At 40.9% G+C, this 23,511-nt stretch overlaps 1 protein-coding gene across 1 annotated transcript in view; it reads left to right on the top strand.

Moving 5' to 3' along the window:
* Positions 1–2,662: 2,662 nt before the first annotated feature.
* LOC135700605 (uncharacterized) overlaps positions 2,663–23,511 on the top strand; it is a 474,339-nt gene continuing 453,490 nt past the window's right edge. Inside the window, exon 1 of the mRNA XM_065221151.1 lies at positions 2,663–3,784. The gene's annotated coding sequence lies outside the window, so the exon portion shown is untranslated. The remainder of the gene's footprint in view (positions 3,785–23,511) is intronic.

The following is a 23,511-nucleotide window of genomic DNA, read 5'->3' on the forward strand; positions in this document are numbered from 1 at the left end:
TTGTACTTAACTGCATCTAAAATCTGTTTAAGACTATCGTAGGTTTCTTTTTTGTATTGTAGGTGCTTTGGAACAGGAATAGCTTCCGAATTCGGCATTGGAATTTAAGCTGATGATACTTCTTTATAGGTGACATTATCTCTCGAACGTTTGTTGTGGCCCAACACTTTATTTACGCATACATAACAGTTCACTGCATTGTGGATGTCCAGGTCGCTCCATATCATCGGAACTCCAAATGATAAATGCACAGCTCTCCCGCATGCCCATTATCTCAAGCTATTGTCTTACGAAGTACATACAACGTTAGGAGCCCAACGTACACCCGAAATTACAGGCATGTCAAAATACTGCTGGTATCTTTCGACAAACCGTGGTGAAATTGATCTTCTGCTGGGCGTTATTATAAACTTGCTACAAGCGCAGCAAAATATGTTAATATTATTCGCTTGAATTGCAAAACAGATCACGATACTCCGGTACACAAAAACAAAACTTATTTGACGTTTTACATGTGTGGATTTGATGCAATGTGCAGTGATATGAGCAGAGCAAGGTGTGGTGACATCATAAAGTTTCATCATTACAGAGTCCTTCTTTTAGTTCCAGAACTCTAGTGAAATATTTTATTTGGAAAATCATCAAAATGAGATATAAAACGTTAAGATAACATTTCCAAATGTTCATGAAAAATGTTATCCCAGAAGTTTTCTACAATATACAATATACATTTCAACAACAGCACAATTATAATCTTAACATCTCATCACATCCCAAAGTTGTTTACTGTAAATTTCCATGGATTTTAGATTTATACGGGGGTATTCCTATTGGAAAAATCACCCGAACGAGGGGTAAGATAGCGAGATATCGTTTTCAAATATTTTAGGAAAGTGTTTCTCTAGTCACTTCCTACAAAACACTATCAGACGACAATGTCATAAAATACTCTAGATAAGCAGTATACGACCATCATCGGGACAACATACAAAAATTCATAAAGATGGCATTACCAAAAAATTAGGACGTGTTAGGATATAAGTATGTTCTAGGATTTTACTAAGGGGATAACAAGAGAGTAAAATATGGTAAATTTTCTCAGTCCTAGAAAGTTAAGTTATTCTTATAACTAGGCAAGACCAATAATATTTTTAAATTGAATAAAATAACATAACAATAAAATAAGATTAAAATCATCGCATTTAGAGTGTTTTCATTCTTTTGGGATATTAACATAATTACTTTATGGAAATTTCAACATACCAGCACATATTATGATTTTTCACAGTGAATTTACATGAATTATAGACTTTTAGGAGGGTACTCAATTTAAAACTCACCCAAACGAGGGGTAAGACAACGAGATATCGTTTTCAAATGTTCAAAAAAAAAATGTTCCTTAAGTCATTTTCTACAAAAACACTATAAGGGACAGCCGTATGGGGTTGTACGCAATGGTGACGCAGGACTACGTGGTGTTATATAATAAATCTTATTTTTTAACTGCAGTAGGAGCTTGTGTTTTGTGTAGGAATATGAATTTGAGCGGGGTTCTCTCTGTTTATACTTTTTAGTATAACGTGCATGGCATAGATGGCGACTCAGCGACTCACGAAAAGCTACTGATTCCGATCAATAGCGGTGTGGCTTCTTCCTCCTTCTATGGATGCTCATGTGGGCTGCAGCTTGCTGCTTGCAGACAGCCTTTCGTTGTGTACTGGAGAACACCACCAATCACCACGCGGTGATTGAATAAACATCGTTTGGTGAGACCGGATGGAATTCAACTTCGATATCTGTGTTAGGAAAATCGCTTTTCGCAGTCAATCGGTGATAATTTTAATTATCATAGAAACAATTTCACATTCGTGCAATTTTCAATAGTGACATTTTGAAAAATGATTAACTCTTTAATTTGAAAGATGCGTAGAAATATTTCTCATCGATTTTTGATAAAATTATTGAAATTGGTCCAGGGGCAGCTGAGTTATTAACGTTCAAAGTCTTTCAAAATGTTGTTACATGTTCCATTTTCGGTTTTCATAAAGTGTACCCCAATAAAGAAATCACAGACGTAGTCCTACGTCAAAAACTCTTGCAAGGCATTGTCGTAAAACGCTTTAGTTAGGCAGTATACGACCGACATCGGGACAACATACCACAATTCATAAAGAGGGCGGTACCAAAAAATTAGGACGTATTAGGGTATAAGTTTGTTCGAGACTTTTACTCAGGGGACCACGAGAAAGTCAAAGTGAATTTTCTCAGTCCTAGAAAGTCTTGTTGCACAGTGTAATTAATGCCTTCGCGGTAAAATATAGAAGTGAATCGAAATCTGATCAATTGAATTTAACTACTATTTTATTTCGAAATTACATGCAGAACTGTATGCCAACTGATATAAACGAACATCCCTAGTTTGCCACCCTCCTTGGATGAATTCTCCGGGCAAACCCGGCCTACCACCACCAGCAAAAGTATTGGAAAACCGAAAGGGGAGAATCGGACCGCAGCCAGCGCTGCGCAGCGAAGCAAGCAGGGAGAGAACCGAAGAGAGCGAAAGAGACTTGAACGCGAACCGCTTGTTTGCTTGTTGAACCCCGGGACCGGAGTGGCTGTGGACGTTGAATGTGGATGGGTCACTTATTAGTTGCGAGTTTAAGCTGGAAGCGTTGCGACCGTCCGTGTATTTCGCTATTTTGTTTCGACCAAGACCAAGGTGCTGTATCGAGAAGAGTGCTATACCTACAAGTTTCTCGTTTGTTTGGTGGTTAGGTCATTTCTCTGTTGATCCGAAGAATAGATAAAGGTGCATTCCAAAGGTGCGAATAGAATATTGTCCGCAAATAATAAACGGTGGGTGTCAATCGAATTTTCAGTGCTTTCGGCGAAATATTCGCAACTACTTCCAGCAACGAAGGTCTGCCGTCTCGATCGATTAGGATTAGTTGGTGGTTTAAAAAGAAGTAAAACCCTCGCCAGGGAGTTTCGGTCGGAAAATAGGTGCCTATTTATGAGATTTTGTTCAATTCTGTGGTGGAAAGTGGAAAGGAGTGTAACAACCGCCTGAGAGCCATTCTGGTGATATTACAATTAGAAAATCAAGAGCAGGCAGAAGTGGAAAAAACGTTGAAGTGTTTCCTAATAGCAGCCCAAATACAAAAGAAGAAGCTGTTTTACCTTGTTGTTCCAAGTGCAAGGGGGAAGAGGGAGATTCCCCTAAGTGTGTGATAAAGCAGAAAAGAAGAATAAACGCTGTGCCCAACATACATACGAAGGTGTGTAGCATCCATCCATACTTCTACGTAGCTGCCTACATCTCGGGCAGAAGCGCTATTTTGGAGTTGCTCGACGAGTTCGTCCGTTCCGAGCCAGTGATCTCTGAGGAAAGGCAAAAAAGCATCAACCAAGTCTCATCGTCACCAGCACCGACCGCACGTCGACTGTTGTTCTTGATGTTGTGTTGTTGCTTAATGCAAAGAGGAGCATAAGCGGTGGTTCGGAATTAATGAACGTGTAGTAGCAGAACAAGTTGTGGTGGATTCCTCTGTTGTTGGCTGCCTTTGGGTTCGTTAGTAGGCCTACAATCGAATCGCGCACTCTTGCCGGCTGACAGGCAAAGAAGGGAGGAATCTTTTCTCCCGTGTGTAACTTAGCACCAGAACCGGCTGGCTTGACTTGGTTAGTTGGGTTGGAAGGTACGTGCTAGGGGAGGACGCGCAGCTGCTGCAGCTGAAGCGGCAGGCAGAAGCAACAGAAGCCGAGTGTGGCTCATGGTTCTGAGGTAAGAAAGAGACACACATCACAACAATAATAATATGTACTCGATTGCAACATTATACTAGGAGAGCGGTTTACTAGGTAGAGTTTTGTTAGCTTCCTTCGAGTAGCTACATGCAGACAAGCTTCAGCGCTTGCGGCTTTCAGAATTCAGGTTCTTTATGTTGTTGAGGTAGAGCATTGCCGATGCTGAGGATGTATTTTCTATGTGGTTATGAATGTGCTTGCAGTTTTGCAGGTACTTTTTTTTCTAATGAGAAAATTACTAGCTTACATTGGAATGTGACTCACAGAACATACGAACCAAACAAGGGAAATACTCAGCTATTCAGACTCATCATATAACGTTTAGCATAGCATATGGGTCATTCCAGCTCAAGTGTATACAAATTTGTGGTCAACCAAATTTTGCCGAAATGCTAATTTTGATATTCTAAGAAAACGCCTTTTTGGGATTTGTTCGAAAGTGCTTGCTTCCCTTTGGGCTACAACCGTGGATTTTTGAGATTTTTAGATATGATAATATTTTTCAATAGATATTACTCCGCAATCAAACAAATTCTTTGTGTTCTTGACCCACCATTTTGAAGGGTGTATAATGTAGAATCAAATAGAATAATCAGAATTTTATTTGTAAATTTCAAACTACAGTAAAGAGCCAGGGTTTTTGCAAGGTATCGCAAATAACAAAAAATGCCTGTTTATCATACCGCACGAGATTAAATGTTTTTCAAGATATTGACCTGAAGATTCCTCCACATATGTGTTCTGTAAAGAACATGCTTCGAACATATGGTTTATGAGATAAGGCTAGATTTTTTTTCCTCGATTTGTTTTCCGTCGATCTTGCTTTTCGTGCTGAGCACCAATGCTACCGACGCCAGGGAGGCAGCTCCCACACCTGGGCCCTACCTATGCAAGAGCATTGGCCTTTTCAACTGGGGTTATGAGTAGGGGTGGATAGATCACCTTTTCGTGGTACGTTACGGGATGTAAGATCTACCACCGCTTCCTAGTCCTGACTACTTCAAACTAGGGGAACAGGATTTTTCAGTAATCCAAGGAACACATCTTAGTCCTTGTTACTTGCTATGCCTTGTTGATAGTGACAAGACTCAGCTTTGTCCACCGAGGATGATGTTGAAACAAGGAAAAAATGAGTTAGCTAGTCTTCATCTATGTGATTCCTAATCTTCTATTCGTTGTTCCCTAGTTTGAAGTGGTTTAGACTAGGGTTCTGATGCATGGTTATTATCAGTGTCATTCCTTAATTTTGTTGCTAAGTAATCTAATTTTGACTGACAAAGGGGCGCGCCTTTGGAGGGTGTTTCAACACTCCGAAGGGTATAAATAGCGAGACCTTTCAAGTAGAGTCGGATCCTTGCGATAAATGCAAGAGTGGCAACTGTAAAAAATCGAATACTTCATCATTTATCAGTAGTGATGGAGTAATACGACATGCGCTAAACTAAGGACACGGGATATATACTACAATAGATCAATTTACTGGTCGCAGCAGTGTTAGGTCCCGAACAGAGGAAAAAAGGGGTGGGTCCAAGTTCTGGTCAACAGAGGAAAGCGGAGGGATCGGTCTCGACTTATTTTTCAAAATTTTGGTCATTTTCCAAAATGATTTTGCACAATCTGGGAGAGAGCGAATCTTGTTGGCAAAATCGTTATTTCTGAGTTCCACCATCCTGGCCTGGATAATTTTGGTTAGCCTATTAACATTGGTCTTCAAGTGGGGCAGCCCAGAACGCTGGAACTGCCTACGAATGGTGTTACGGAGCCTGATGAGATCTTTGGTTGGGCTGTCAAGGTTCAGAGTATGAGCTGGTACGTGTTGCTCCCTGGCGCGGGATATCGCCTCTTCGATGGTTTGCAGACACTGATCGACTTCTTCGATCGACTCCGGTAGGACGTCGTAGTCGATTGCTGTGTCTACACAGCGTTGGTACTGCTGCCAGTTGACACGATGGTTATTTCGCCGGGAAACTGGAAACCTATTGGCCGAGGAACCTACTCCGTTCCTGATAGACGATACGTTGAGAGATATTATCGCCAATGTTGCTGATGGTGGCATGAGCTCCGGATCGACTCAACCGGGTGGGAGTGTCCGGACAAAGGATGTTGTAATGGGCTTCCTGCAGATCGTTGTACAAGATTGTGCCGTTCTGGTTTCGCCGACTAGCCCCAGGTTTGATGCTTGGCGTTCAGGTCGCCAGCGATGATGAAATTTTACCGCCGTCGTGTTAGCTTGATGATGTCTCTTCGGAGGCCTGCGGCCGAGCCGTCCCTAATGTTGGTTTGCTTGGGGCAGTAGACCGCGATGATGGTGATTGGACCAAGCGATGTGCTCACCTCAACTCCGATGGCTTCGATAATTTTCAGCTGGAAGCTTGGTAGTAGCCGTTCCGTAGTAGCCGTGTTCCGTCTCGCAGCGATGGCCACTCCGCCTCCCCCGGAGCTGGTGCAGTCAAGCCTTACGAGCCGAAAGTCGGGAAGGAAGAAGTTCAGCTCGGGCTTCAAGTGAGTCTCGGTGATGACGGCTATGTCGATGTGCCGTTCGTTGAGAAAGTCAACAAACTCGATGTTTTTGCTCTTCAAGGAGCAAGCATTCCAATTTACGATCTTGATGTCTTTACGGTCCATACTTAGTGACAAGGGACAGGGCAGCGTGTAGCTGTTCAGATCGAGTCTTGCATGTGTGCATGCTGATGACTTTGGCCACGAGTGTCACAAGTTCCTCCTAGGTGAACGGAGAATCGTCGACAGGCTCACCTGAGACAGCACCAGCGTATGATAAACCAGGGGCGGTGGATGAACCTGGAATTGGCTGGGCCGCAGCAGCGTGACGATGCTGAACTTTCCGACTGTTGGGAATCATTTGGATACTCGCAGGATTGGCTTGTTGGTTGTTGAGCGGAAGCGGGGCTAGGTTCGGAACATGTCGACGGGGCTGGAGAGCTGGGCACTGGACTTCCGTGAGTACAGGAGGCGAACGATGATTACGGAGGCGACCGAGCTGGTTGTTGATTGTGGCCTTCCGACGGATATTAATGAACTCCACTCGCTTGGGACATCCGCGATTGGAGGCTTGGTTGTTTCCACCGCAGTTGACACACGTTGGCTCGATGTCATCGACTTGCTCACAGGACGCAGTTGAGTGGGTTGCAGCACACTTGCCGCAGTTAGTCTTCATGTGGCAGTTTTTGGTGCCATGGCCATATGAGAGGCAGTTCATACACTGCGTAACATCACGATGTTGGGATTTGTAATGCTCCCAACTGATGATGACCTGAAACAGGTCCCGGATTTTGGAAATGCACCAGGAACAACTGTTCACGGAAGCTGGTGTTGTGGTTGGGACGCCGGTTCATCGGGTACACTGCCTCAGGCTTGAGCCCAAACCACTCCAGCTCGGATTTCACCGCAGTCGCCTTGAACGACGGTAATCCACGCAAAACCACCTTCAGTGGCTTGCTCGATGGCAGATCATGCGTGAAGAAGACCACGTTATTGTCCTTCAGGAAACATCCTATTTGTTTGCACTCCTCCAGGCTGGAGCACATGATTTTGGTACCGATGCTGCAAAGCTTGAAGCGAGGCAGCAGCTTGTGTCGGCACCCAGCTTGGCAACATCCTTCACCGGTGTGAAAAGCGGGGGAATTCGCTCTCTTCTTGCAATGGGAGCGGCGTCACCATCGCCATTTTTATCCGAGAGTACTGCATACTGGTTGGCTTGCAGTACCCGTTTTCCGGCGTCATCATGCGACGCGCTGGGCTTGATTAGCACCTTCTTTGAAGGGCCCGCTGCTGACTCATTGGCACGTTTACGCACCATTTGTTTCGTGTTTGCAAGCGCAAGTAAACTTGTCAGAACGCGAGAAGGTGGTGACACTTCCACGGCGTAACGCGACAGCACAAAACGAAACAAAATCGAATCGAGAACTCGAGCGAAAATACGGACTGAACAGCTCGACAGTCGAGCAAAGTTTTTGACGAGCAGAACACTTTCTCCTTCACTATATGTATTTTCACGTCACTCTTAGTATACATTATTTTTCCAAAGTATTTCCACGAATCACTTGAAAGGTTTTTTCCTCTCGAAGTATCAATCGACAGAAAATTCAAAGGAATTTTATTTTAATTCAAATTCAACATCACGGAAGTCTTCGTGAATGGAAAACAACACATTAAAAATCAAACGCGTAACTGAGACGAGACCGATACGCAGGATCTATAGGTGAGACAGAACGATCATCCGGTGTTCTCGTCGGATCGAGAGAAAGAAAGAGTCGGCTAGTTTCCTTCTGCCTCATCGATGATCTCGCCGTTCTCGCTCATCGAGACGAAACCAGTGAACTGAGATTTTTGACGTTTGATCAGCGCACCAAAACACTATCTCGAACAAGTACGAGCAGGAGGACAAATAATGATTCATCCCTGTTTGCTAGATACACAGAGAAAAAAATACCCTTAATTTAAGTTCTTTTTACTTAATTTTGGGTAATTTTAAGTTTTGCATCCCTCTCTCACTTTTTGTTGTTGTCAAAAACGGAACGAGAGATTCGACTTTCTCATGACTATCGTTCAATAAGCTACTAGTGAGTATATGAGATATTCTCAAATTTGAGTAAATTGAACATAATTTTGGGTAGAAAATACTCATGATTAAGTAATCATTTTTGCCGTAGTTAAATGCAAACTACTATAAGCGGTTTACTGAAAATTAGCTTATTGAACAGAACATGGGAGATGAGTGAAAAAAAAAACTTAATTTTGGGTAATTTTTCGGTTTTGTGTAGAGAAAGTGCGAAAAAACGTCAAAAAACTAAATGACGCTAAATCGCTGAGACAATACGGACACAATAGGAGACAATACGGGGGCGAAAACGAACCACTTTTCTGTCTAACGCGAACCAGCTCGTGATTGGCCGATTTGAAGTGCGTAAGATAGAGATAGAGATAGACATAGGTAGAGACAGAGATAGAGATAGATATAGGTAGAGATAGAGATAGAGGTAAAATAGTAAGAAGTCAGTTGTCTCCTCTTCCTCTTAGCTAAATCGCTGCCTCATACAGGCTTGTTTGATGTTACTCAAACATGAGTCAGACGTATTCATGTTCGTAACTTCTTTTGAAATGTCAAAGCATGAGTAGTTGGGATTTCTGAATATGAGTAACATTGACTCAACAATAAATAAATAAAGGCGGATCGCAATTTTGAATTTTCAGCCCATTTGTTGACTCAAAAAAAACCTAAATGGAATTGTGAGCAGGCCTGAAAAATCTCATTACAGCTAAAACGCTACTTTTCGAAATTATGAAACTATGAGATATTATAATAATTATTTTTTTTTATGTTAAATGCAATAAGAGGAGGTAGAGCGAGGGTAAAATTTGTGTAGCACACATACAACCTGTCAATTTTGCATTCAGAGGGACACAATTAGCTATTTTAACTTTAATGAGGCATTTCAATGAGTGAGTGCCCTTCGTTATAACTAATAGTTAATTGCGACACTCTGGAAGTGGTGATTGTTTTGCATTCTGTGTTATTTAAAATAAAATGCTTGATTAAAATTCTTCTCAGTTTTTGGTTTATTGGTCCTAAAGAAAAAAAAAAGAAAAGAAACTGTGTATTTTTGTGTATTTTTGACTCATTTCCCAATATTTTGGATTCTATGGGAATGAGTAGACATAACTCATCAACAAATACCTCACTGTTTTACTCAAAATTTAGTTCTGGACACGTCTTTTTTTTCCTCTGTTAAGGACCTAACACCACTGCGAGCAGTAATTTGATCAATTGTAGTATATCCCGTGTCCTTAGTTTAGTGCATGTCGTATGACTCCATCACTATTGAGAAATGATGAAGTATTCGATTTTTTTTACAGTTGTCATTTTTGCATTTCACGCAAGGATCCGACTCTAATTGAAAGGTCCCGCTATTTATACCCTTCGGAGTGTTGAAACATCCTCCAAAGGTGCGCCCCTCTGTCAGTCAAAATTGGATTCCTTAGCAACAAAATTAAACAATGACACCGATAATGACCATGCATCAGAACCCTAGTCTTAACCACTTCAAACTAGGGAGCAACGAATAGAAGATTAGAAATCACATAGATGAAGACTAACTAACTCATTTTTTCCTTGTTTCAAGATCATCCTCGGTTAGGGTTACCATATCAAAAACTTGAAAAGGAGGACATTTCATTTGAGGTTTGGAGATAAAGGAGGACAAAGTTTCCTTTTATTAACATTAAATGGGACAATGAGTTTTTATCAAACGTTTTAATAATATGTGCGCTATCACTAAATTAATGAGTTTCAAAAGTTCAATTTAGATAGTTCATAACTTGTAGTCGTTATCAATTCAATTCATCTTCTCGTTATACTTCTGAAAAATGCATCAAACTAGCCTTCATAATTGATGTTTAATGCTAGAAAATGATGTAGTCTAGCTGTTTTGCATGAAAACTACAGCTTTACAGCCTTAAAATCATCCCAACTTTTATTTTGTACTAAAATAAAGATACATGTCATCGCTGATTGAAAGCAACATGAAGCAACGTGTTAATTTTACCAATGATTCAGCATAGGACTCTAAACCTATACCTAAAATCCCATAGAACCAGAACGTCGAAATCGAACACATGTTGGATTCAATCTAAGGCTGTGTTCCATTTGGTGAATTTTCACTTACATTTTAAAGATGGGAAATTTTCAAATAGCCCTGGTATTGCATCAGACTTCTTTCTGACAGACAAGCCATCCATTTTGACAAACTCCTTCTCGAAAATCGGCCTATCAACATGAGAGAGATTTTAAAACATTTTAATATATCTTAGAGATTTCAACATTAGATAAAAAATTCCCAATTGGAACACAGTCTAAGGCTCTAACACCCCTATCAGGTAGAGGACATTTTCCCATATTTGATGGCAGTGTTAGCATGCGTGGGCGAGCTACCAGTTACGCTGAATCGACAATCAAATGCGTCGTTTACAAAAGCTGATACGTCCCTTCGGAAACGTAATCGAGATTTGTTGGATTTTCATTTAAATTTGGCACATCGAAAATTAATTATACTGTTAGAAATTCTCTCTGTTGTTGATCATCAGAATTTCGAGGAGTTGTTTGTCAAAATTGATCCCTGGTCTGTCAGAAACAAGTCTGGCAGAATAGCAGGTTTATTTTAAAATTTTCCATCTGTCAAATTTAAACGCTGTCCAGACTGGAGAGTTATAACATGTTATAACGGTTGTCAAATAATTGCAACACAGAAACCACCATCAAGATAGTGCTATAATATGTTATAACTCTAACGTACTATTAAATGAAAATTCACCAAATGAACCACAGCCCAAATGTAGGGGGGTTGACAGCTGTAGTATATTCCTGATACAAGGGGTTTGTCATTTCGTACAGTGTGCCAAAAATACAGACGGACAGACCTGGGCACTTTCATTGGCACCCATGGTTAGACATTTTCATGATATTTAAAGTTACTGGCAACACTGTACGATATCTGCGCCTGCTCTGTGCATGTGTGAAAATGATAATCATTGTTGTTGACACAATCCACAATTTCCTCACAGCGGACATATTGTCAAAACATTAGGATGAGCGAGGTCATCAAGGCGATGACCTTTGCCAAGTTCAACAGTGATCTTGGAGCCTTACTGGAATTCTTCCGGATGGAGCTGGGGTCGCTACCGGAAGGCTTCGAGATCGGAGAACCTCCACTCAAGACGATCGAACTGTTCGACGATCTGGTGCGGAAGGCTTTGGTGTTTCAGAACAGTTTGATCGAAGTTGGGAAGGGCATGGCATCGTTCCGGAAGCTGATTGAAAAGATGACCATGAAGGGACTGCTACTGGTCATAATGCAGATTCAGAATGTGATTAGTGAGTGGGTTAGTGGGGAGAGCGAAACTCTGAAGGAGGAAGTGAAAGGAACGTTGAAGATGTTGGTAGATCGATTTGTGGCGGAGAGATTTGTGACGGAGCTGAAATCACAGCCGAAGAAGGTTAAGTGGAATTGTAAAATGTTCATTGGTCAGTTGTTGGGCTTGAAGGTGAGCTCCTGAAAGTTGACATCGGTGAGTTGGTTGAAGGACACGACCCTGGTGGCTTGAAATTGAATATTTAGGCTTGGCGGAAAAGAAGTTCCGACGAAGTGTAAAGAGACCGGTGTTTTCCATGGTGCCAGCGATTGGAGCAGTTCGGTAAGCATTTCAACATCGCGATGTTTGCAATGATCCTCATAGAACTGATCCGAACGCAGCTTTTCAATCTTTATGAGGTACGAATTGATTATGGAATCCGAGCCGAGGTCGTAAGAACAACAAAGACCACCATCTGGTTGTAGTAGTTTTATCAGTGGTCGTTTAGCATGTTTGATTCCGTACGGCTTCACCACTTCGTTGATCAGCCCGAGCATCAGCCAACCAACATTCAGTTTCATGATTCGTTCCTCGTCGTAACTGACATATGTAGATGTATTCGCCTTCGATGATCACCGGTGTTTGCTTTTCTACCATCGACAGCACCCCAGCTTTTACAGGTGTTCTCTGGCCGGCACTGTTTATCGCCAGAGACATCATACTTTCCTCCATTTGTCCGATCGTTGAACTATCTAACCGTGTGGAAATATTAAACCCCACCTCTACCAGGGAAGTCTGATTTCGGTTGAAACTCCCACTAGATTGATTGAGTCGATGGCTTTCGGGAGAAACTCCTCCCGGAAGCGTTCATCAGAATCTGAAGAGCATCTGGACCAGTTTCCTCTGATGATGCACGCTCGCTACGTCTACTTACCAGCGTCACCTGTGGTTCATCCGAGTCCTCATCATACTCCAGTCCAGTAGAAGTTATTGTCCTGTCGGAAATTGGAAGTGCCTTCCCCGGAGAACAATATCCCCCGAATTAGGTGGCTGAGGCCGTTGGTTATTAGGTTCAGTGTAGTCCTTTTACGATAGAATTTGGGAGCAACGAATCGAGAGTGACTCGATGACAGTTAGAATTAACCGGGTTGCCAAAAATACCATTATACAAACAAAAAAATCAGTCTGATGGCACTCTCGGCACTGCCGGCACAGCTGCACTGAGAAAAAAGTTGGTGCAAAATGCGTGTGTAAAGTCACCACCCCTTGTCCTGATCCCTGATGAGGTTACGACATAATTAAACAAATATGCTCTGCAAACAACGCTCTTTGAAAACAATTTTATGAATATGTTACTGGAAAAAAATGCAATAGGAGGACATTTTCGGGCAAAAGGAGGATGTAGAAAAATTGTTGAAACTCCTTTCGGATACCATATGGTAACCCTATCCTCGGTGGACAAAGCCGAGTCTTGTCACTATCATCAAGGCATAAAAAGTAACAAGGACTAAGATGTGTTCCTTGGATTACTGAAAAATCCTGTTCCCCTAGTTTGAAGTAGTCAGGACTAGGAAGCGGTGGTAGATCTTACATCCCGTAACGTACCACGAAAAGGTGATCTACTCACGATATGGGACCTGTTACTAAATTTAGAGTAGATCCGGTTTTAATGAAATTGAGCGGTTTTTCACTCAATTTTGAGTAGCCATGAACGAGCGTCTACACAAGTTATAATTTCAACGCGTTCAAGATGCATTTTACCGAAAAGATGTTGTTATCCACTGAAATTCCTTGGATTTCATCTCAAAAATTATCTTGGAGTTTTGGTCAGAACTCCTTAGAACTTTTCCAGGAAGTTGAAAAGGATCCTTCATTGAAGCATGAAAATGACTAGATCTGCTATACATTCAAAAGTTAAGGTTCTAATAGTACGGATCATCAATTGATCATTTTGTCAAGCTTCTGCATTCATGTTCCATCAGATGTCACAGCTGTTGTTTGAGGTGACATCTATCGGAAATTAGACACAATCTGTTTACCTATAATTGTTCACAGAGGACGCTGCAGTGCAAAACATGTCTGGTATCTCTATATATGCATTTAGATTATTATTCGAAGTCCCTCTTTTTTTTACACATTCTGAACACAAATAGCTCACCCCTCACAGAATTTCCCGCCGAATTTTATGTATGTGGCGGGGCATAAAGTATATTTTGCGCAGAATATGTAAAAAAGGAGTGACTTCAAATGCTAAAGCAAATGCATATATAGAGGTACCAGACATGTTTTGTAGTGTCAGGTACTCTATTTTGTAATCTGTGAAAGGGAAATCACAAATCGAGTGTCAACAAAATACATGGCATGTTGAGAGATTGAGGTCGTGAGAGCAAATTTTCTCTCTCAAATTTGATTTTTTTGGCTCTCTGGGAACTGGTAGTAAAGCAGGTAAAATTGTATGGGGAAAAATAATTTTTATTTAATTGTAGCTTGTTTAACAATAATTTCCGGGAAAAAACTGAACTACAAAGTCCCTGATTAATTTCTTTAGGTTGTCGTTCACTTTTTTTGACCTGCATATGCACCGACAGCGAATTATTCCCACTTCTCTCAATTTCTATATGGGGATTTTTATCACTTCCTACCAGCGGAACAGCGCCATCTCTGTGGAAAATGGTCGAACAAAATCATTAATTGTCTCAAGTCATTCAATTACATTCTACTGCCACTAGTTGAATTTTTTGATCGCTTACGTGAGATTATTTGTTTGACTCGTTATTTCTGAGCAAATACACATTCTCTTTTGAATTAATAAGTTGATTTGATAAGTTGAAGCGACTCCTAATCGCAGCGTGTCTCAGTCGATGATTCTTCTCTTTTAAAGTTTAAGTGATAACTGCATCACAATCTTGATGAAAAGCTACAACAGCATTTCCCTTCTAATAAACTATACCTAATAGCTTCAAGAGTAAAAAATGAAGCATTTATTGTTTACATTTCCCATCATATGTTAAACGAGAGTATTATATGCGTGACGCCTGCTGGCACTCACGAGCACCTTCCAACATGCACCCATCATTATTATTCAACGAAACTAAAAAAAAAACGCTAGCTTCATGACTCAACAGTAACAAGTCACTGACTCATACACGCAGTTTTGCACTAAACCGCAAAAAATCATTACTATTCCTCCCGTTTATGCACCTGTTAGGGTGCTGCTGCTTCACACTCACTCACCTCGTTCAATCATGATCTTCAACTAGTGGTATGGTATTCAACACGCATGGCACCTCCCCATCTCGATCTTGGTGCTGTCGTATGAATGATTCAAATCTCAGTCCAACGACCAGGAATGGAGATTAGGAAAAAGTTCAACCCCTTCCCGTACCCTTGAAGTCATTGTTGTGCATCAGTTCGAAAATGCCAAGAGGCGGTATAAATTCCACCCGATTAATGGGATCACATTTTTTTTCACTCTTCAACCAGAGCGCCGTGCAGTGTTGGAGGGTTATTGTTTTAAATGGGCTCTGCTTGAATGGAAGCGATAGGGTATTTAGAACGTTATTTTCACATAGCTGCGAGAGAGGGAGAGATGCTTTCTTTTTTTTTTGTTCGTGATGAGCATGATTTATGTGTGCGGTCGTAATGTGAGAACAACGGTGGTGGGCTAGAGTCGGTTTCTTGGAACTTGGCAGCGAAGTTTTTGGAGTGACCGTCCAAGCTGACCTCGTTGTGCATGTGTTGTAAATTTTTAGATCACGAATCTTAGACGGTTGAAATTTTATTGCCAACGTTGTTTTCCAAACTACTGCGCAACGGATACATCTCCAATAGCTCACCAAGCACACGATACAGTTCATCCAATTCAAACAAAACTGATCACCTCGTTGAACCATTCATCAAACACGAGAATAGCACCTTGTACCATGACCGATGCCAATAACTATTTGCTATTATTTTTTCGCAACAAAACGGTACCGTAATTTATAGCAAATTGAATGGCCATTCTGTCTGCATCTGGTGGGGTGCTGCTGCTGCTGGATCTGTTCCATCCATCATAAATATGTATGTACCGACACGAGCGACCGGCGAGACCCGTCGGCCCGTCGGTCGGTCAAGCTCGTGTCTATGCGTTCAGCTACCACGTGGAAGTCCAGTGCGGACCAAACAAATACCTAGGCCTCATGGAAACCGGAAAAATGCACCCGATAGTTGTTCAGCTGGATTTTCTATGACCACTTATCGTGCTCTTTTTCATTCCATTGAAACTGCTCGCTAACGGCTAATCAATAGCTCGGTATGGACGAGTCTCTAAGTACGAACTACTCCCATAACTAGTAGCTTATTAGTGCTTCATTTTTTTTTTCAAGTCGGACAATTGGTATTGAAATTGATCATTGGAAAGGCTCTTTTCCTGTTTCAAACGGAGGTGTGCATTTCACTCTAGGCAACCTTTCGACACCTTTGATTAGGCTAATATTTAGTTTGTATTGCTTGGCACATTCAGAGTGGAACCGAGTGAAACGGATAGTTAGTAGCTTCTCTGAATCGGTTTGAATATAGATTAGTGTTTTTTTTTTCAGCGTGAAATAACTGTCCGACGGCTGGCGTTAGGCAAAACGTTTCGTTATATCGTAAAGCGATGAAGGTGGCGATGGTGGGAGGAGCTCGATTGCAGTAAAAAGGTGATACATGGGCTAAAACTAGGTGTCGATGGATGTCGATAACTCTGTCGGGGCGGATGGCATGATAATTCGTTTTAATTGGTATTCGTTTTTATGTTATGTAGATCAGCTTAGTACGTAATCGTTACTAAGTTGGAACATTTATTGCTACTTATGATCGGTTGAAGTGATCACTTGCAGAGATTGGGCAAACTTATTTAGGGTTACGTTATGTTTTAAACCTATTCTTAGGTTGGATCAAATAATTTTCGTGTCGTTAACTTTGAACCTCGCGTCATTGCCTCTCACCCCAAAGGGTCTAGGTTCAGCCCCAGTCGCAGGAATGGTCTCTTTTTTAAGATCAAGTCACTTAAGTCACTTTTTCTTGTAATCAGTCACTATTTTCAACTTTTTTAGAGTGAATTTATTTCAAGATTGATCATTCTTTGCTTTGTGACGTTTAATCGTCTTTCTCTATCTACAGGGTGTCTACTCATTTTTCCAAATAAAATTTTCTGAGTTTTCCAGGTTGTTCCAGAACTTCAACGGATAAATTCAAGGCTTATAATAAGAAAGATATTTTTAAAATGCGTTCAAAATATGCTTTTTTCTGGAAGATCAAAAATAACAGTAATTAACCCAAACGTTTTTAAGACACGGCAATCAGTTTTAAAGAAACAGCTTTAGAATCAAATCTATTGAATGTTGAAGTTTAGCACTTACTTAATTTCTCACTTTAATAAAGTTAAAATAAAACGTACTTCATTTGAGTAAGCCCAAGATCTAAAAATATTCAATGCCTTGTAGTTTCGTATTCCATGTACAAGTTCAAGATATAGAAAATTTTCAAAGTGCCTGAATTAAGGAAAACAAATATATGATTTATTTCAAGTTCGTAATTAACTTTATGAAAGATTCGAGATCTTCATTGCAGTCCCATTTACTTGACAACAATTGTAGAAACTTTGAAAAAGTTCTGAGGAATGAAAGGAAATGCTGAGAATTTCAGTGAAGCTCCATAAACAAACTGCAGGAACATAAGGGAAAATATGGGGAACCAACTGGAAGCTTTAAGATCCTTAAATCGGTTCTTTTAACATCCGAAAATTTTCAGGAACTTTTATGAAGTTCCTAGAATTTCAGAGCACATCGCAGGTGTTTAGCAAACTTGATATATATGGGCATGTTGAGGGGTATTGTGCAAATGTTTAAGAAGTTCTAAGCACATCAGAAAAGCTAGATCTAGAGATCTTTGCAGAATTTCAGATCTTAAGAGCAGTTCCCATGACTTTAGTTCAGACTTTTGGAGCAGTTTAAATATCTATAATCGTAAATGTAGGAAAAAATTGAGAACCGTTAAGATGTTCCGAAAATTTTAGGGAAGTACAGAGACCATCAAAGAATTTATGAAAACTTCAGAAATATTTCAGGAACTTCACAGAAGTCCAAAGAATTTCAGGGAAATTTATCTTCAATAGAATTGAGAGCTTTAGGGAAGCTTTGAAAACATCAAGCCAGATCAGAGAATCAAAGGGCAGTTCAAATAATTTCAAGAAAATTAGTTAAAGTTATGGAGATTTCAAGAACTTTAAAAATTGCGAAAATTTAGCTAAGTTGATTAGAGACTATCAACGAAGTTCCATTAATTTAAACAAAATGCTAGAACTTTTAGCAAGCAGCGATAAATATTTTCAAAAAATTCCAGAGAACATAGAATTTAGATAGTTTCATGATATTCAGCGAAGTTCCGAGTACTTCGAGGACGATCAGTTAGCTTCAGAATAATCCCATTAACTTAAGCAAAGTTGCAGCGACTTACGAGGACTTACGTGGAATTATGGGGTATTCCAAGAATTCTATGATTGATCCTAAAACGTCAGGGAATTTTGAATATATATATTAGAAAATTTTCCGGATTATTAAACAAATATAGAGAACTTCAGGTAAGCATAGTTCAGTGAAAATAAGTGAGCGTTTTTAATGGTTAGAATGCTTAAGGAAAAATGTCGAAACTTCAAGGCAAATTAATTAATTTCAGTAAAAATGCGGGTTCTTAAAAAAAACAACTGCTCAATTCAGGGCTGTATAGAAAAATTTAAAGAAGTTCAATAATCGTTTAGTTAGTTTGAATAACACCAGGAAAGTCTAGACTATTTAAGAAGCTTTAAATTAGTGTCGATAACTTAATAGAAGTCATGAGAACTTCAGTGAAAATCGTAAAACTATATTAATTATTTCGTTCTAATTCCATGAAAATTGCGGGAGCACAAAAGTTTCAGAAATTTAGAAAAACTCCGAAAACTTCACAGACGGACAATGGTCTTCAGAAACATTTCGAGAACTTCATAGAAATCTATGGAGTTTAAGGGAAGATCCGTGAATTTCAGGAATTTTTATAATCATTAGCAAAATGCGGGAGCATTTGAAAGAAGTTTAGTAAGCTCCGAAAATTGGAGGAATTTCAGGGAGAGGTCAGTTCCATTAGTTTCAGAAAATTCGTGGGAAATTTAAAGCAGTTCCCACATTTTTAGGGACCTTCTTTAGCTCAGTCGATAAAGGCACAGCTACAAAGCAATATCATGTTGCAGGTGGCTGGGTTCGATTCTCGGTCCGGTCTAGGAATTTTTCGGGTGGGAAAATTTCTCGACTTTCCTGGGCATACAGTATGATTGTACTTGCCACACAATGCAAAAATGGTACAGGCATCGAAAGCTCTCAATTAATAACTGTGGAAATGCATCTAGAACACTAAGTTGAGGGCAACGCAATAAGCTAATATGCCATACGCAATAAGCTTGAAATGCGAAGAAGAAGAAGAAGCAGAAGAAGAAGTAGATTTTCAGATAAATTCAGAGACGTTATAATTTAATTGAGGTCTTTGCATAAGTTTAGAAGTTCACTGAAGCTTTAACATTTTAAGGACGGTTCAATTAAATTCAGAGCAGTACAACAAGCTTCATGAGAACTGCAAAAACGTTAGAGCAGTTTTGAGAATTTCAGTAAAAAAAAAAAACAGAGAAACTCAGACCAGTTCCGTTAACATTAGAGAAGTCACATAAAGTTTAAAGAAGTTAAGAGAACTTCAGCGAATTGTTAAACCTTTAGAAGAGATTCATTATCGTTACAAAAATTAAGTAAACTTGAGGAAGTCCTATTAAGTTCAGGGAACTTTAAGAATTTGATGAGTAGTATTGTGAGCATTAGGCTAGATTCTCAAACTACAAAAGAACTTCAAGGCAGATTCATTAACTTCAGGAAAAAATTGTGAAGTTCTCAGAATAGTCCATTCCATATTCAATGGAAATTTCGATGAAGTTTTCCTCCGAATTCAATTTTCTTTTAGTTTTCCTCGAAATTACTTTCAAATTCTCCACAATAAAACACCCTTTGGAAAGATTATCAGAATATTAATTGAATTTATTTCAGATTTCCTTTTGAATCTCACACCTTCCCTTGGAATTCTACTCACATTGAAAGTCTCCTATGAACTCATTGTCATTTCTACTTACAAATTAATTAGATTTCCTTTCATAATTTGTTTGGCAAACTCTCCTGAATTTATTTTCCGAATTCCTTTGAAGATGTCCTGGAGTTCTCAGATTTAATTGTAATCCTTCTTGAAGGACTTATGCTCCGAATTTGTTTTCTCCAATAAACTTTATGAAATTATTCTCAGAATGCCCTTGGAATTTTCATGTGAAGCTCACACATTTTTCCCATTGCGAGACGTGATGAAACCAGTGCATTCCGGGATCAGTTGTACCTGGTGCATTTCGATAAGGACTCCACCAGTGAGGCAGATTCGCGTGCTGTTAAACACCGTGATTCAGTGGGAGCAGTATCGCTTTCGGCACCGTGACGTGGCACAGTGCACTAATTGTCTGGCATTTGAGCACGGTACGAAGATTTGTCACATGAAGGCTCGTTGTGGCAAATGTGCTGGGGCTCAAAATACTACCGCCTGCAAGAAGGAAGAAGAAGCTGAACCTAAGTGCGTGAACTGCGATTCCAACCATCTGAGCAGCGATAGAAGATGTCCCAAGCGAGCAGCCTTCATTCAGATCCGACAACAGGCTTCCACGAGGAACCAACCTGGTCGACACCGCAATAATCGTGCTCCTATTGTCAACATGGACACGTTTTAAGTACTTCAGGCTCGTCGTATGGTCCCGAACCTAGCACCACTTCCACTAAACAAGTCCCCCCCCCCACTCCCGTTGCGAATCCAACATCAGATCAAGTGGCTCCCAGCCACCATTCAGTTCAGCAGCCTCACTGCCCCGGAATTATCGTACGCCCATGCTGTATCAGGTGAGTCACAAGACAATTCTCCTCTTACAAGCGACGAACTAGTGATCCTCATGACTGAGGTGATCCTAATCTTGCGCACCACCAAGACACTACCTGAACAGCTTCGTGCAGTTATGTTCCTCGTGCAAAAATATGGACCGTGAAGCCATCAAAATAGTCAACTGGAGCGGTTGCTCGCTCAAGAGCAAAATCATTGGTTTCGTTGATTTCCTCAATGAACATAGCATTGACATCGCCGTCATCACCGAAACACACCTGAAAACGGAGATAAATGTTCACCTCCCCGATTATCGGCTCGTAAGGCTAGACCGGACCAGCTCCTGTGGAGTAGGAGCGGCTATCGCATTAAGGAGAAATGTTGGCCGTCGACTGCTACCGATTTTCCAGCTGAAGATGATCGAAACGGTGGGTGTGGAAGTCTCCACTCCCGTCATCTCTATTACCATTATTGCGGCCTACTGTCCCAAACAAGTCACCATCAGGGACGGGTCGGCAGCAGACCTGCGGAGAGACATCATCAGACTAACTCGACGCCGTGAGAAGTACATCATCGCTGGCGACCTGAACGCTTAACACTAGGCTTTGGGCAACAGTCGACGCAACCAAAACTGGCGTACACTCCACCAACACATCTGCGACCTGGCAGCATCTCGCAACCTGTGACCCACCAGGAGCTGAGTTCGGACCACTATCCGGTGGTGGCCGATGTGGGCTCATCCATCAACCGATTCCAAGCTTCCCGACGCAACTACCATCGCGTCAGCTGGGATCAGTTCCAACACTGTGTCGACTCAACTGTCGACTACGGTGTCCTTCCGGAGACGCCCGAAGACGTTGACCGGTGTCTGCAATCCATCGAGGAGCAAATATCCTGGGCCAGGGAACAACACGTGCCAGTATCCAGACAGCTGAGCAATACTCTGAACCTTTACAGATCTACCAAAGACCTTATAAGACGTAACACCATTCGAAGGCAGTACCAGTCTGCCTGTCCATAAGACCAATTGCAATCGCCTTACCAAAATTATCCAAGCCAGGATGGTAGATCTCAGAAATACACACTTTGCTAGTAAGATCCGCTCTCTTCCAGATTGTGCAAAGCCGTTCTGGAAACTTACAAAATTCTTAAAAACAAGCCTAGGCCCATTCCACCACTGGTACCGCTAAATCGTTCCGACGATTCAGTGGTTCGTCTGATAACCCCTGTAGAGAAGGTTGTGGTGATAGGTCAATACTTCGTCAGCTCCCACAATCTTGGACAGAACAGCATAAATCCGCACGAGGCTGCGGTTGCTGAAACACAGACCACCTCCATCAGAGTCCCAACAACTTTCCTGAGGAATCCACGAACAGCTGACGAACTGTTGGCCTATATCAAATCATCCAAAAATAATAAGGCCCCCAGGTTTCGACAACATCCTCAATCTGGAACGCAAACATTTGAATTTATTTAAAGGTTCCACAATTTTCCTTAAGTTCCCTGAAGTTCTCTGGATATTCCTAAAGTTCTTAGATCTTTTAAAAAATTATTGCAGGTTTTACCGAAGATGATGGGAAAGTTCCCAAAATTTTACAGAAGTTCTTGGAATTCTCCTCATTCTATTTATGTTCATGAAGTTTACCCAAATACCTCAATATTTCCTTTCATTCCTCAGGACTTCGTTATAGTTCCTAAAATTCTTGAGGTCCACCGTGAAGTTATTGAGCATGAGCATGAGCATGAGCATGATTGACCACCCACGGTTGCTACTCTGTTATTGCCAGACCAGCTGTAATTACACAGAGAACCAATAGACGATGCTTGGGACTAGCAATCATCCTCAATGTGTAAAAACTGGTGATCTCGAATTAGGCAATACCAGCGCCAGCCGCGCCTGAACGAAGGTCAAGAAAGAAATAGGTAGAAATGTGTTGACGTGACACTCGCTTTGATGGAAGCCAAGGAGTCCTCTACACTTCCACGAGGAATCACAGGGATGTTGGGTAAGAGGGTTGGGTTTGCAGCAGGGTTTGTTTTGGTAAACGATAAGCTGAATTGATGTCATAACGATCGTATAACGTGAAGGAGCTTAGGATTGAACTCACGGTCTTCTGCTCAGTAAGCAAAAACGTTTGCTACTAGGCAAACGAGCTCCTTTTTAATCATCGAGTTGCTGTTATTACCATGTAGTCATATTAACAAATAAAACGATTGACGAATCTTGATGTGGATGGGCTTGAGATTAGACTCACGATGTTCTGCTCAGTAAGAAAAAAACGGTTGCTCTAAGGCCACCGAGCCCCTCATATCACATCATACCGTTACTCAAGTTGTTATAACTAATCAAACCCTGCACATACGACAACGAAAGGTTTAGCAAAATACACGATAAACAAGCGATCTTACCATACATTTTTAATATGAAAGGACCTGGGACCGCGGAGGCTTAACAAAGTAATCAAACAAGTTGAGGTCCACCGTGAAGTTCTTGAAACATCCTTGAAACTCTCGTTACTCTTCTAACGATGTTTCTGGAATGGATAAAACTGTCTTAAAAATCTCGAAACTTCCCGAAGTTCTCTGCTGTTCCGTAGTTTATCGAAATTTCAGCGAAGTTTCCGAATTTTATTCATACATTCTCTAAACTTCCCTGATGATCTATGAGATATCTTTACTAATTGGAACATTTTAAAGGTTCTCGCTATTTTGCTGAATTTAATGGAGCTTCCCGATTTTTTTTTCTGATATTCATGGAAGTGCACAGAAGTTCTTAGAAGTGTCCTCAAAGTTCACGTAACTTCCCGTAAGATCAATAAACTTAAATGAAGTTTCTGTAAAACTCCTTCAATTTCCCTAACTTTAATGGAACTATCCTGAACGTTTTGG

This window comes from Ochlerotatus camptorhynchus, unplaced genomic scaffold (genome assembly GCF_037179485.1).
Source record: "Ochlerotatus camptorhynchus isolate MF236.1 unplaced genomic scaffold, CSIRO-AGI_Acam_v1.1 ptg000012l, whole genome shotgun sequence".
Taxonomy (NCBI): domain Eukaryota; kingdom Metazoa; phylum Arthropoda; class Insecta; order Diptera; family Culicidae; genus Ochlerotatus; species Ochlerotatus camptorhynchus.